The sequence below is a fragment of the Thermobia domestica genome, chromosome 1, assembly GCF_964235325.1.
Source record: "Thermobia domestica chromosome 1, izTheDome1.hap1.1, whole genome shotgun sequence".
NCBI classification, from domain to species: Eukaryota; Metazoa; Arthropoda; class Insecta; order Zygentoma; family Lepismatidae; genus Thermobia; species Thermobia domestica.
The window spans coordinates 25,609,550-25,622,631 of NC_137454.1; positions in this window are offsets into that span (position 1 = coordinate 25,609,550).

The following is a 13,082-nucleotide window of genomic DNA, read 5'->3' on the forward strand; positions in this document are numbered from 1 at the left end:
GGCAGGTTATTGAACAACAGGTTCTATAGGCCATAGAGTTAGTTATTTTGAAATACTCATTTCTTGAGACCAAAGGAGTGCGTTTTGTTTTATTTGTATAAATAATTGCATTAAAGTATGTTATAATTAGCTTGTGTTTGTAACTTCTGAAATGTTTTTCTGTAGATTCACGTGGCATAATTTCATTCTTTATAATATTGTCTCGGTATTTATTTGTAATAATTTCAATTCTTAGTATAACATTTCACATTTGTAGTTACGAAAATTGTTAAAAATAAATTAACCCTTTCGCTCAAAATTCGACTTTTCGTCCAACTGATGACTTTTACCTTTGGCTACGAAATTTGACTTCACTCCGCAACGTATATACTGTATATATTTTTTTCTATTTCGCTGCAATATTCGACTTTAGTCGAACTGATGATACAGAATATTTCAAAGCGATAATACATTGTATTATGCTGCCAGCTGGCGGTGATTCTTCGAACTAAGGCATTGTTATCCGAATTATTACGAGAGTCTTGCTTCATTTAGTAAGGTGTGCTTCAGTGCTAATTGGAACAGTAAAAATTATGGCATCCAAAGAAAAGACAATCAGCTACAATCAGACAGCTGCGTTCTTGTTAGATTCAGAATCCGAATATGAAGTTGGATAATTCCGCATCGAAGTGATGATTTTCTTTTACCACAACTCAATATTTTTTTTTAAAAAAAATCTTGCTGATAGGTGGCAACACTGTAATCTTAGAGCCTGCTGGATTGATTACCATACAGTTCTTTCTTGACGGCAGCAGAAAATACTCTTGCCGAACGTCGTGCGGAAACTGAATGTTACAAAAGAATTTCCAAAAAAAAATCATTTCGAAATAGGCTGCCAACACTGACAAATGAGATGCATGGGGTGGATGAAACACAGAACAGACATCTTTGGATATCGGGAAATATACTGGTATCAGATTGGGTGCGAATAATGTGAATATGCAACGAATCACAAGAATGGTCAACAATAACAAAATTTATCTAGAAAATATCAAAACAAGAAGAAAATATTATAATAGGATGGCAACACTGACAATCTGGATGCACAGAGAGATCGGGGACAACAAATATACCTTTCTAAGTTCTTGTGCTGATATTTATATCAAGTTACCTAGACCTAAGTTAAGAAAATACGACATTTTCTTGTAAATAATGTTATACATACTGTTGTAAATAGGTTGGCCACACTGACAACAAGATGTGTCAGGAGCGTAACACACTAGATAATTTGCATACTGTAGCGGCAGGGAGTGTCTGTATAACGTTTGGTGTCGATTCTAAGACTGTCATTTTCTTATGAATAAATACCAAAATTTGGGGATTGGCCTCAAAAATAACTATGCAGCGGAAGGGTTAATGTAAGATAATTATTCTGCAAAATTTCCAGCACTATACATAATCAGACCTCTGATCCGATTTTCCTTTATGTCCAAAGTAACTTCTATATTAATACGAGGGTCATTAACTCCAAGTGGCAACATAGTTGTGAAATGTAATGTAGTGATTCACTTACCTCAAGAAGCTTACAGTCCCTCGATGTAATCTCCACCAGCCTGTTGAACCCTTCGCCAGATGTCTGGTAACCGTCTCAATGCACCACTTTGTGAGAGGGTGATGAGAGTGCGCCCTAAGCACAAACAATGCTAGAAATGTCTTTGAAACGTTTGACCGTGAGAGGTTCTTTCATTTTAGGGAAAAGATGAAAATCGAAGGGGCTCCTATCCAGGGAGCATTGCGGGTGCTCCAATACTTCCCAACCCCATCATCGCAACAGAGGCTGTACTGGATTGGCTGTGCGGCATCTGGCATTGTCGTGTAGGAGAATAGGTTCAGACTCCGGGAGGTGTGTACGTTTGCGCCGCAATGCTGGTCACAAATGGTGACTCAGGTATGAAACATAGTATGCAGCATGACAGTAATGCCCGGTGGAACTTGATCTGACAGGTTAATGCCTTCGTGGTCTTATGACATTATCATCAACACCTTCACGTTTGCTGGCTCTTGCCTAAGCTTTTTCGGTCGTGGAGATTCTAGGTGGTGCCATTCACTCGACTGACGTTTCAATTCAGGCTCGTAGGACCTTCCCCACGTTTCGTCACTTGCAATAATGTTGTGCAAGAAGTCAACACCTTCCTCATTGTAACGTTGAAGGTGTAGGCGCGCACATTCCCATCTATGCCACTTTTGAACCTCGGTCATGCATGGGATACCGATCTGGCAGCAATTTTCCGCATGCGAAGATCTTGTGTTAGCATGTGGAATGCTGATCCGGAAGAAATGTGTTCAGCTCCTACGCCGATTCACTACAAGTCCAGCACCGATCATCGTCAAGCAGTGTCCGTAGTCTTGCGAGGTGAATTTCGTCCGTAGCCGTTCACATATGCCCTCCACCGTGCATTTTGTCTGTTACTGTCGTCCCGCCTGAAATGCTGCAACCCATCTCGCAACTGTCTGGTACGGTAAAGCAGCTTCACCACAGGTCTCTCCTAATCCTCTGTGAATCGTCCTAGCATTTCGCCCTCGTGCCACCTGGAATTTCAGAAACACGCTGTTATGTACGCGTGAACTTTGCGTTAAGGCGGTATTTCACACAACCATCACTTTAACAATGTCTACTCGACTAACACATTGTAATATGGGACCGGAGCAGCATTGAACTGACTCGTATACATCCACGGAATACACAACGTTCATCATTTTTCTCCTGCTCACACGACACTCGAATCATAGCAGTGTTGCCAGTTCGAGTTAAGTAACCGTCGTATAACAAAAACAACATAATATATGAACGAACACTCACACTAAGAAATTTTTAAAATACAAATCTAAAGGAAATTTTCCAAATTATAGCACTTTCCATAAAGGCCTCTAAATTAATAGGTATAAAACATAGGTATAAACATAATTGGATACTATTTTTTATGAACTGCACGACACCTGTAGTAATGTTATCTGCACGATAATTCTTCCTGGTTTTTGCTGATTGTTTGGAAACACTGTTAGTCCATTAGTATAAATATTATATAGCGTCGGTGCTGAGAGATCATAATCCCCCCAACACTATCCAGTCACCTATTTAAGTGTCTGTGATTTTTGTTTCAAAGTGTCGTTCGTCACTTTTTCGTTATTGATACCTCTATTCTATAGAGAACGTGTTCACTCATATTGTTGTTTGTCTGTTTGTTATACAAAGCTTTCTATAACCATGCAGTCTCTTACCACAACTACTACGTGCTAACAGAGGACTGGCACCGTAACATTCATCAAGTTATGTGACAGAAGAAGAACAGTATTGCTATCGCTATCCAGAAGAGGGTATAAAATATGCTATAAGGCCTTCACCGATATCAATTTCAGCTGGTTATTCCCCTCTCTCAACTTGCCAGGAGCTCTTAAACTAACCCAAAACTCTTAGCTTGCCTGGAGCTTTAAGATACCATGTCCATTTAGCTTGTCTGGAGTTCTGTGGGAAGCCTACTTGTCTTTTTGCTTGCCTGGAGCACTGGGGGATTCTAAACCGCAACCAACTAGCTTTCCTGGAGTAATTTGGTTTCTCTGCTCGCTTAGCTTGCCTGGTGCTCTGCAGGTCCTCAATCTCTTGCCTGGAACAATGAGAACTCGTAAACCATTGCCACTTATCTTGCCTTGAGCTCTGTTGTATCCTTCCGTATGCTGCCTGGGACTTGTGAAACTTATTTACGCAAAGTACGTAGAAAACTTTGTATTGGTCTTCGAATCACAATTATCCCTATATAGCCTGAATTACTATATCATTAAAGAAAAAAGGTAATACTTACAGCATTTACTCATTTGACACATGAAATTAAAATGTATGTTTCAATGTAAAATGAGACCATACTGGTGTGAAATTTGAAACGTGACGTTTTCGTTATGCTGGGCATTTACAGGATTAAATATATGAAATATTCTAATAATAAGCAAGACGAATTTGTGAATATTTATTTTACACTTGTACCCTAATACACTAGGAAATCATTTTCATTTTATATTAATGCTTGTTTTCTATGAATACATGTTTAGATACCTTACAATACGTGAACAAAATAGGGTAAAATACAAGCAATAGCATGAGATACTAAATTTTGATCTTTTACTAACTATTGGAAATGTTTCTACGTTATCTTCATTGGTGTATGAGTTTGAATGAAACTCAGTGAAACGTTTCTTTCGCTTGTTGAAACACAGGAATACTTTGCACTTCTGATACATAGTAATTAGATATCCACTGAAAGTAGGATTCCTACATCTGCCTCTTTTCTTTCCAGTTTCAGGCCAGTGCCCTACGTTATCTCTACGGATGGCCTTCTTTTTCCTCTGATAGTCGAAGTCAACAAAATTGTTTGGGCGTTCTAATATTTTCCTTTCACCTCTTCTCTGTTTGGATGAGGCATCTGCTACATCTCCTCGGAACTCATTTTTCTCCGGTACTCCAAATTTGTTACAATCTTGTCTCTATAATAACTAACAAGTAACTAATACCATATCAATGATGTGGAAAAATAATATATGGTAGTACTTCTTCGGCCTTATAGATATTCTATATAGTGCCATCAAAGAATCAAATACATCAACTGCACCTATGAAGTTATGGTAAGAATCGTCACATTCCTCATTTGGAACATATTCATCATTTGACCCAGAATCACTCAGCATTTCATCTTCATTTTCGCCATTGTATTGGTCGTGTAGCAATCTTTTGCCTTGCCCTCCGACCGTAAATCATAGCAGGATTCATCTTGATGTAAGAAATGGAAACTGGAGATTTAGTGCCGGATGTTACGAAAACGTTACGTTAAGTGACAATAACATAACAAAATCCAGATTGAAGCAAAAAGTTTCATTACAACCGTAAAAAAAAGTTTACAAGCGTAAGAGTTTTAGAAAATAGTTCTTCAACTTTATCACTTAATTGACCTTTTATTTCTAATCCGACGTTAACAACGTTTTGAACAAAGCAACAACAACAGCGCCCCCACAAGTAAACTTTCTCAGAAAAACTTCCAATAGATTCCATCAGGGACATCCAGCTATTGGAACAACACAGTGAAATGTGACGAAAACGATACTATCGTCTCTTTTCACAGCAACTCTTTTCCTTACTCGTTACTCTTCCCTCTGTGAAACGTTACGTTTTCGTTACACCTGACCATATAGGGTTAGAGTGACTATGCAAAAAAGCTTTTATAATGACATGTGGGAGAAAAACGAATCCCTTATGCTAAAATTGGTTTCCCTACTACCTTATCATGGTAACTTTACAATATGCATAACTAGAGTCAATAGATACCCTCCTTGCATTGCTAAAGGTAAGCCCAGAGAGTACGTATGCAACAATTCGTAGTACTAAAACAACCAGTATGAAAACTGTGGGTTTTCCTTACGATTATATTAAGGCTGAAGAAACAGTACTAATGGGTATTGGTTCTTTGATACCGACTTTCAGTTGATTCTTAAATCTTCTCTGCTGGTGCACAATATTAATACAAAGAAAGTGTTCCATCAGTCATGGTTGATTACCATTTATTTTTAAAAATATATGTATATTGGGTTACATGCGTAGGATCGAAACTGCGTACGATCGAAACTGCGTACGACCGAAACTGCGTACGATCGAAACTGCGTACGATCGAAACTAAAACCGGCGTAGGATCGAAAACAGATAAGGTCTTATGATCGAACAATAAAAAAACAATTATTTTATAATCACAGAATATTAAGTAATAGTATTTTTTTGAAGTTATATAGGGAAAAATCGGAGTAGGATCAAAACTGTATACGACCGAAACTGCGTAGCGTCGAAACTGCGTAGGATCGAAACTGCGTACGGTCGAAACTGCGTAGCGTCGAAACTGCGTACGATCGAAACTGCGTACGATCGAAACTGCGTACGGTCGAAACTGCGTACGATCGAAAGTGCGTAGCGTCGAAACTGCGTACGATCGAAACTGCGTACGATTGAAACTGCGTACGATCGAAAGTGCATAGATACGAAACTGAGAAATAAAATAGTGACAAATATAATTAAATAATCATACAGGGGTGTACCCAGGAAGTTTTTCTTGGGGGACTATGATTTATTCAGGAGGACCAAAAAAGCTAAGTCTTGTCTCAACAGGGAGAAAGGAGAAGCCTCCCCCCAAAAGCCACTACTTCTGATCAAGTTGGCAAATTCCTTGTTCAGAAGATTGCCGTTAAGTTCAATTGACTTAGCTTAACATTTTCTTAGTTACCTAGTTGCTGTGAATTGTCACTTCTTTTATAGACTTTGCAGGTGGCACAATCGAAGGTTCATGTAATTAGTTCAAGTTTTTGCTAGTTTGGGCTTCGTCCCAAATTTACTAACTTCCAGGGTTGTTTTGTTTAAAACAAAATATTTAAAACAAATGATTAACACTTTTTTTTAACAATCGATTTTGTTTAAAACAAATTTTGTTTATGTTTTAAACATTTTGTTTTAAACACGTTTATTTTGAAGACTTGTCTTAAACATATGTTTATTTGCATTTTATTTTATGTTCGTAAAAAAAAGAAATCTTCCAGAGCAAGAGAACTGTCTAAAAGTGCTCCCCAATCAGAAGACTATTTTCTTCCCATGTGAATGGTTTGATTTCTCGTGGCTACAGCAGGTCAATGTGGTGATCTACAATTTATTTTGTCTCTTTTCCCCCTTATTTTTTAACGTATATTGTATTGTTTAAATGCTTCTCAGTTAACTTGCGAGAAAGTCTCGTAGTCGAAGGTTGGACTACTTATAGAACTGATATTAAAAAATAAATAAAATAATTATCACGGAAACAAACTGTTGTGTTGTATTCATTGCGACGTTGAGGTTCTGAAATTAAAATATCGCAAGCATTCGTTTGTACAGTACATGTTAGTTCTGTCTCCGTACAACATGGAATCGTTTAACATGGATTATGCGTGAAGAAAAGAAGGACATGATTTGATACAAATTTATTAGAGTAACTCAAACTCAATCAGGTAAGTAAACGATCAAACGAGTTTGTCACAAAACGTGTAAGAAAGAAATGGGTGGTTTAGTTCCAAGAACGAAAATCATTATAAAAAATGCAATGCTTGGTAAAAATGGAAACCCAAACAAATGGTAAAAATGTTGATCCGAAAATTGCTTCTGATGAATCTAACGTCAGTGGTGTGGCTGAGATGCAACTGGAAACTTCAGGTAACAACTAATTTTGTATCAACAATATCTTTTTCATTATATTATGAAAATTTTATTTCGTACCTCTTCCCCACCACAGTTCTAAATTTTCTTTGAAACTTTACAACTTGGCATAGCTTGTATGAAGAGACCAGGTGAGAAACGCAAGGTATGGCAGTCGATCACGTAACTAACCAAGTGTGATACTTATTATAACGTTAGTGCTGAACGTCAAGGTCTGGGACAATTTGATCTCAATTTGTTTGTTTGTATGTATGTACCACGCTACAGGGTGCAATATTCAGTCTTTTAACATTAATTTTTGAGGATAGAGACACGAGGCGTCGGAATTTGCTGTATAGATTTTGACTGCGATCCCACGTAAAATTTCAAAATTAGTGGGTCAGATCCCACTTTAAACAAAAAGCCCTGTCTAATATAGCCTTGCTACTGATGCAAGATGTAATCAATCAAACTAAACAAACTAATTTTATATGTTTCGAACAAACTTGGGTTGCAGGATAAATTTGGCTTCAACTCAACATTTAGAGCACAAGGGACCCAAGTTCATTTTCAGAAAGGTTCACTTTTGCTCAGCAAACGTAATATCTTCGTAGCATAGGGTATGAAATAAATGAAACAAAAACCACGGGAAAGCGTGTGGACTAGAGTTTCATAGGACAACCGCTAGACAAGGGCGTTGACGGAATGGGGAGGAGAGCTAATTTTCCCTTCCCCCTCCTTGCTCATACATTTAAGATATTAACATTATACTTGTAATGTGTATGTTGCAGCGTTGGAATGATTAACAAGTCAAGCTCCGAATGTCATAGTCAATGATGCATAATTACGTTACATAAATGCAGAATGTGTCCAAAAGAATACATCGACGTAAAATGTCATATTTTCACAACCACGAATCCGAGATGAAAGAAAGAAAAACTACCTGAAAAAAAGGAATCTAGAATTTTGTATGATTGCCGCTAGATAGGGGCGTTCGTTTAGAAATCATCCGCCTTCTACCCTGAATTTCAGATTTTTGGGGCAGTAATGCAGATTTAGAAACATTTTGCTTAGCAAAGTCCAACATTTAAAAATTGAAGTCCTTGCACCGAATAAATACGGATTTTGATCATTGGCCGTAAGGAGCTATAGGCCTATATTGCTTTCTTGTATAATTTTTTTACCCAAGGATTTCAAAGGTGGCTCTACTTTCGAGTTTCGGGCCTGCTTAAAATTCAGGAAATTGGACCTAAGCAACTTCCCAGTTTTAATCATCTGTATGTTCTTCGTATTTATTCGGTGTAATTACCTCAGGCTTATTCTGTTGGACTTTGCTTATCAAAAGATTTCTAAAACTGTCTTACCGTCCCCAAAATCTGAAATGCAGGGTGCGGATGAGGGTGGTTGCCCTCCTGTTCCACTGACGCCCTTACTAGCGGCTGTCATATGAAACTATCCCACGCCTTTTCGCATGGTTTTAGTTACATTTGTTTTGGATTCTTGACTGCGAAGTATTATTTTTTGAAATAGAATTCATTTGCTGAGGAAAACTGAAGTTTATTGAAAATGGATTTGGATCTATTGTACTCTGAACGCCCCAAATATTACCTTTCGTCAATAAATTTTTGACTCAAAAAACAACCAATTACATAGTCTTGCAGAAAATATAAAGTTAGCACAATATGAAGTGTGCTTCAAACATTACTTTTCGAAAACGTAGCCCTATTATTATAAAATAATTTTATTAGCACCAGTGTTATGAAGTAGTAATCAAATTTTGCAACAAAAATCTCACCCGCCTCCACGAAACGCTAGCTTAGCCCCTAAAGGCATAACTACAAAACTTTTAGAAGCGGTAACTCGAAATGATTTTCTTTATGGTTAAAATAACCTCACAACAGCATTTCTGGTATAATTCTAGCCCTCATGTAACATGACACCATTTGCATTTGAAATTTCGAATACTAAGCACAGATGTTCGCCATGATGCTTGATAGCACCATCTGATGTGTCAGACCGCTTCCAAGATTCATCATTCTCCCTCAACCCGTTGTCAACGCACAAGGATTGTGAGGACTTTTGTTTTGCCATGTATATTGATAGATTGTGTGAAACCTCTATAGTTGGTAAATTTTAAAATCTACCTTAAAAGCTTACTATATCCAAGAAAATACTTACTGTATGAGAGTCACTGGCAAGAGGGTGTAATAAAAGGGGTCGTTATATGAAATAAGTTGAAAATTACTAATCTATACGGAAATGTTCTGTACCCAACACTGTGTAGTCTTAAAGAGAATAAAATAAATGAAAAGATCGGTTGAAAGAGCAAAAAGTCTTAATAAATACGTGATTACACGATTTTGAAATATGTTTAAAATAATATTTTAAACTGTTCAAAATGTTTAAAACATGTACTTTTACTTTTTTGTGTGTTTTTTAAAACATCTTAAAAACATTTTAAACACTTTTTTCATGTTTTAAACACGCGTTTTGTTCTTTTTTTTTTAAAAAAACTGTATTTTTTCCAACCCTGCTAACTTTTGACCAAGTTGGAAAATTAGAATGCGTTGCTGCCAATATTTACTTAAAAGACTTCCGTTTCTTTCAATTGACATTTGGATTAGCATTTTCTTACTTACCCAGTTGCTGTGATTTTCAATTTCTTTATGAACTTGGCAATTGGCAAAATTGAATGTTTATGTAATCAGTTTAGTTTTAAGTAGGTGGGAATTTGTCGCCAGATACAAAATTTCTCATCCTACGGCCTCGCGCCTCATAAACCTACTAACATACCAAAATTCCTAGTTTTTATTCCGATTTCAATTACGGTACCTAAAATATGAGATTTTGTACATCCAAAAAGTCTATTTAAATTACACAGTTTTTTGTCTCTTTAAAGCTGCTAAAAATGGAAAATATTCACTTTTGGAAATTTTCTATATAGTCCCAGGAGGCTAAAAACTTTGCCAAATTTAATCCTTGTAGTTCTACTGGAAGTGCCTATACTGTAAAAAATCGTTGTATTATTTCAACGACATGCCTATGTGTTAGCACGATTGTGTTAAAATATAACACAAACAAGTGGTTAGAACAACTCACTCTCCGTTTGGAGTTGTGTGTCAAATGCCGCTAGTTGAAATGACACACAGCCTGTGTGTTAACACAAGTGTAGAATCTTCGGTGTTGTTTTCTGCGTGATTGCCATATATGTTGGGTATCTAATTATAAAGGCTTATGAACTGAAGCTACAGGCAAACACAGTAGAAAGAAATACTTAAACAAATCCAAGTATACGCAAAATTTCAAAATACAAACCGCGCGATGTGTTTTCAATTGTTTTACAAAATGTTTCTGAAGAAACCCTAACAGCACAAGATGTGCTAGGCATGTACCATTTTTGTGTTCTAAATTCATCTCCCACATTTGATGCATTTATTGCTTCTTTTTCAAAGCGGTTGTGTACTAGAAGCAACAAACGCATCAACTTTATTAGATGGCAACTGGCGCCGATCATTTGAAAGTGAATATGGAAGAACTACAAAATAAAGTAAATAGACAGTCGTCATTTTGTAATAAAATTAGGTCTACATGGCGAGCAGATTTTATCCCGAACGGTTATCGTCGAATATACGCGGGTTAAAGGAGCACTCTGATTAGCCAAATTCAAAAGACCTTAAGAATTTATCCCTCTACAAGCGACGGTTTACGTGTTATAGGCTGCCAAAAACATGAAAAAAGGAATTTTAAAGGTCCATAGCTCCAAAACTATGGGACCTACCGCAGTCGGGTCAAGACTTAACTTAGGAACTAGTATGTGCCCTATCCAAAAATGCGTATGTCAGAATCCTGAGGTGCTTCCACAACAATTTTTATAGAGGGAGTTTAACTACGGGCCTATGATATAAAGTATTCTCCAACTACCTCCATAAAAATTGTTGTGGACATCTTAGGTGAATTGAATTTTGGACATCTTAGGTGAACTTTGGACATCTTAGGTGAATTGAATTCTGTATGGAAATGGAAAACATTTCAGTTTTATTTAAATCTTGGAAAAGAAACATTCTCTGTGTGCAAGAGGTTAATCTATACACATGACGATACATCACTCCAAATGTTTTAAACATATTAACTGGCAGAGTATATAGTTATCCTGGGGGCAAGAAAACAAAGGGATTTTTACTGAAATTAAAAATCGTAGTATGGTGGTACGTACCATACGCATGAACTTACTTTGGAGGAGGGGTCCAAATTCAATGCGAAGATAAAGTATTTTCAGATTTGTCAATTTTCGAAGTTTATGTTTATAATTCCGTACCTATACGTCCGAGCGCAAGTGAACTACGTCAGTCAAACATCGGTCCTTACTGAACAAACTTGGGCACAGATCGTTGCAATTGCGTAATTAGGAGGCGCACCATAAATTCGTATTTAGGTTCTAAACATCGTGTGTGTGGGTTTTATCGGGGTTCTCCCGTTTCCTTCCACTTTTTCATTCCACCATTTCATTCATTTCTCATCATCAGCGTCTACTTTAGCCTAACCGGCATAACCGTAGGACGTGAAACTAAAAGATTTCATTTCATTTCATTTTCGTATTAAGGTTCTAATCCTTGATTTTTCTCACTTTTATATTTACCATAATCTATTAATTTTTAATTACTAGCTTCGTTTATTCAATATCGACATGATACTTTCAGGATATATTAGTGGTGGGCTAAGGTTTATTTGAAGATAGTTGCATCTGTCTCTTAGCAGTATTTCCAGCCATAGAACTATTTATTTCCAGACTTTTTTTGGTAAAAATTTCCTTTTTTCCCTTCTAAAATTTGCCTCTTATTTCCTTCTCTTCTATTGGCTACATTGGAACGAACATATCAGATTCTGGAAGCCTCATCCTTGACTTACACAACGCACTATAAAAAGTTTCACTTGGATAATTGGGGACACTACAATTCCGGTCTTACAGTATACCATATTACATAATTTTAAGGATAATAGTGACTTTCTAGGAAAAATGATATACTTTTTAAAATTACATGCTTAATTTGAGAGATATCATCATGATACTAGCTGAATATATTATTGGTGGGCCAAAGATTACTTTAAAATTGTTTGCTTCTGAGTGGTAGCAATGTTGCCAGCTACAGAAAATGTTAATTGTAATTGTTTGTAAAAAATTTGGGAAGTTTATCCTTTCCCCCCTATTATTTCAGTGTCCTTGGCTATATTCAAACCAACGTACAACTGTCTGGAATCATTCTTGGCCTACAAAACGCACCATAGAGGAGCACGATTGAATAATTAGGGAAGACGGTGAACCACCATGTATGCTGATTTTTGCTTCTGACGCGTAAGAAGTGCCAAAATTTGATGTGTATTATGAGAGAGTTTTTTTCTTTCTCTCTTTGTATGGCAGCCAGCGACTTCAGGTTTTTACTGTACCTTGTCAACATACCAGAAAATTCTTTTTAGGTCACTTGAACCCCTGTGGCTTCGGTGTTCCCAGCTAGAAAAAATCATGAAATTCGGCTAGGGATTTTTTTTTTTAATTTCACTCCTACATTTTTTCAATAATCCCTCCCGTTAGCAACACTGCAATCTAACTTACACCAAAAAATAGCCATGTCCCTCTTCTAAAATACAAGACGTAAACGATATCAATCGGGATAACAGTGTTTGGGCAATAAATCATTAACTGAAAGTCTACCAAAAACCCCAAAATCGATTTTGTCCCGAAAGGGTTAATGAGATATGCGCGCCAAAGATTTCGGGCTCTAATTTAACGTAAGCCCCCCCCCCCCCAAGTTTCTGGGCTGGTCCAGAGAATGAATGGCCTACATAGTACTGTCTACGGGCT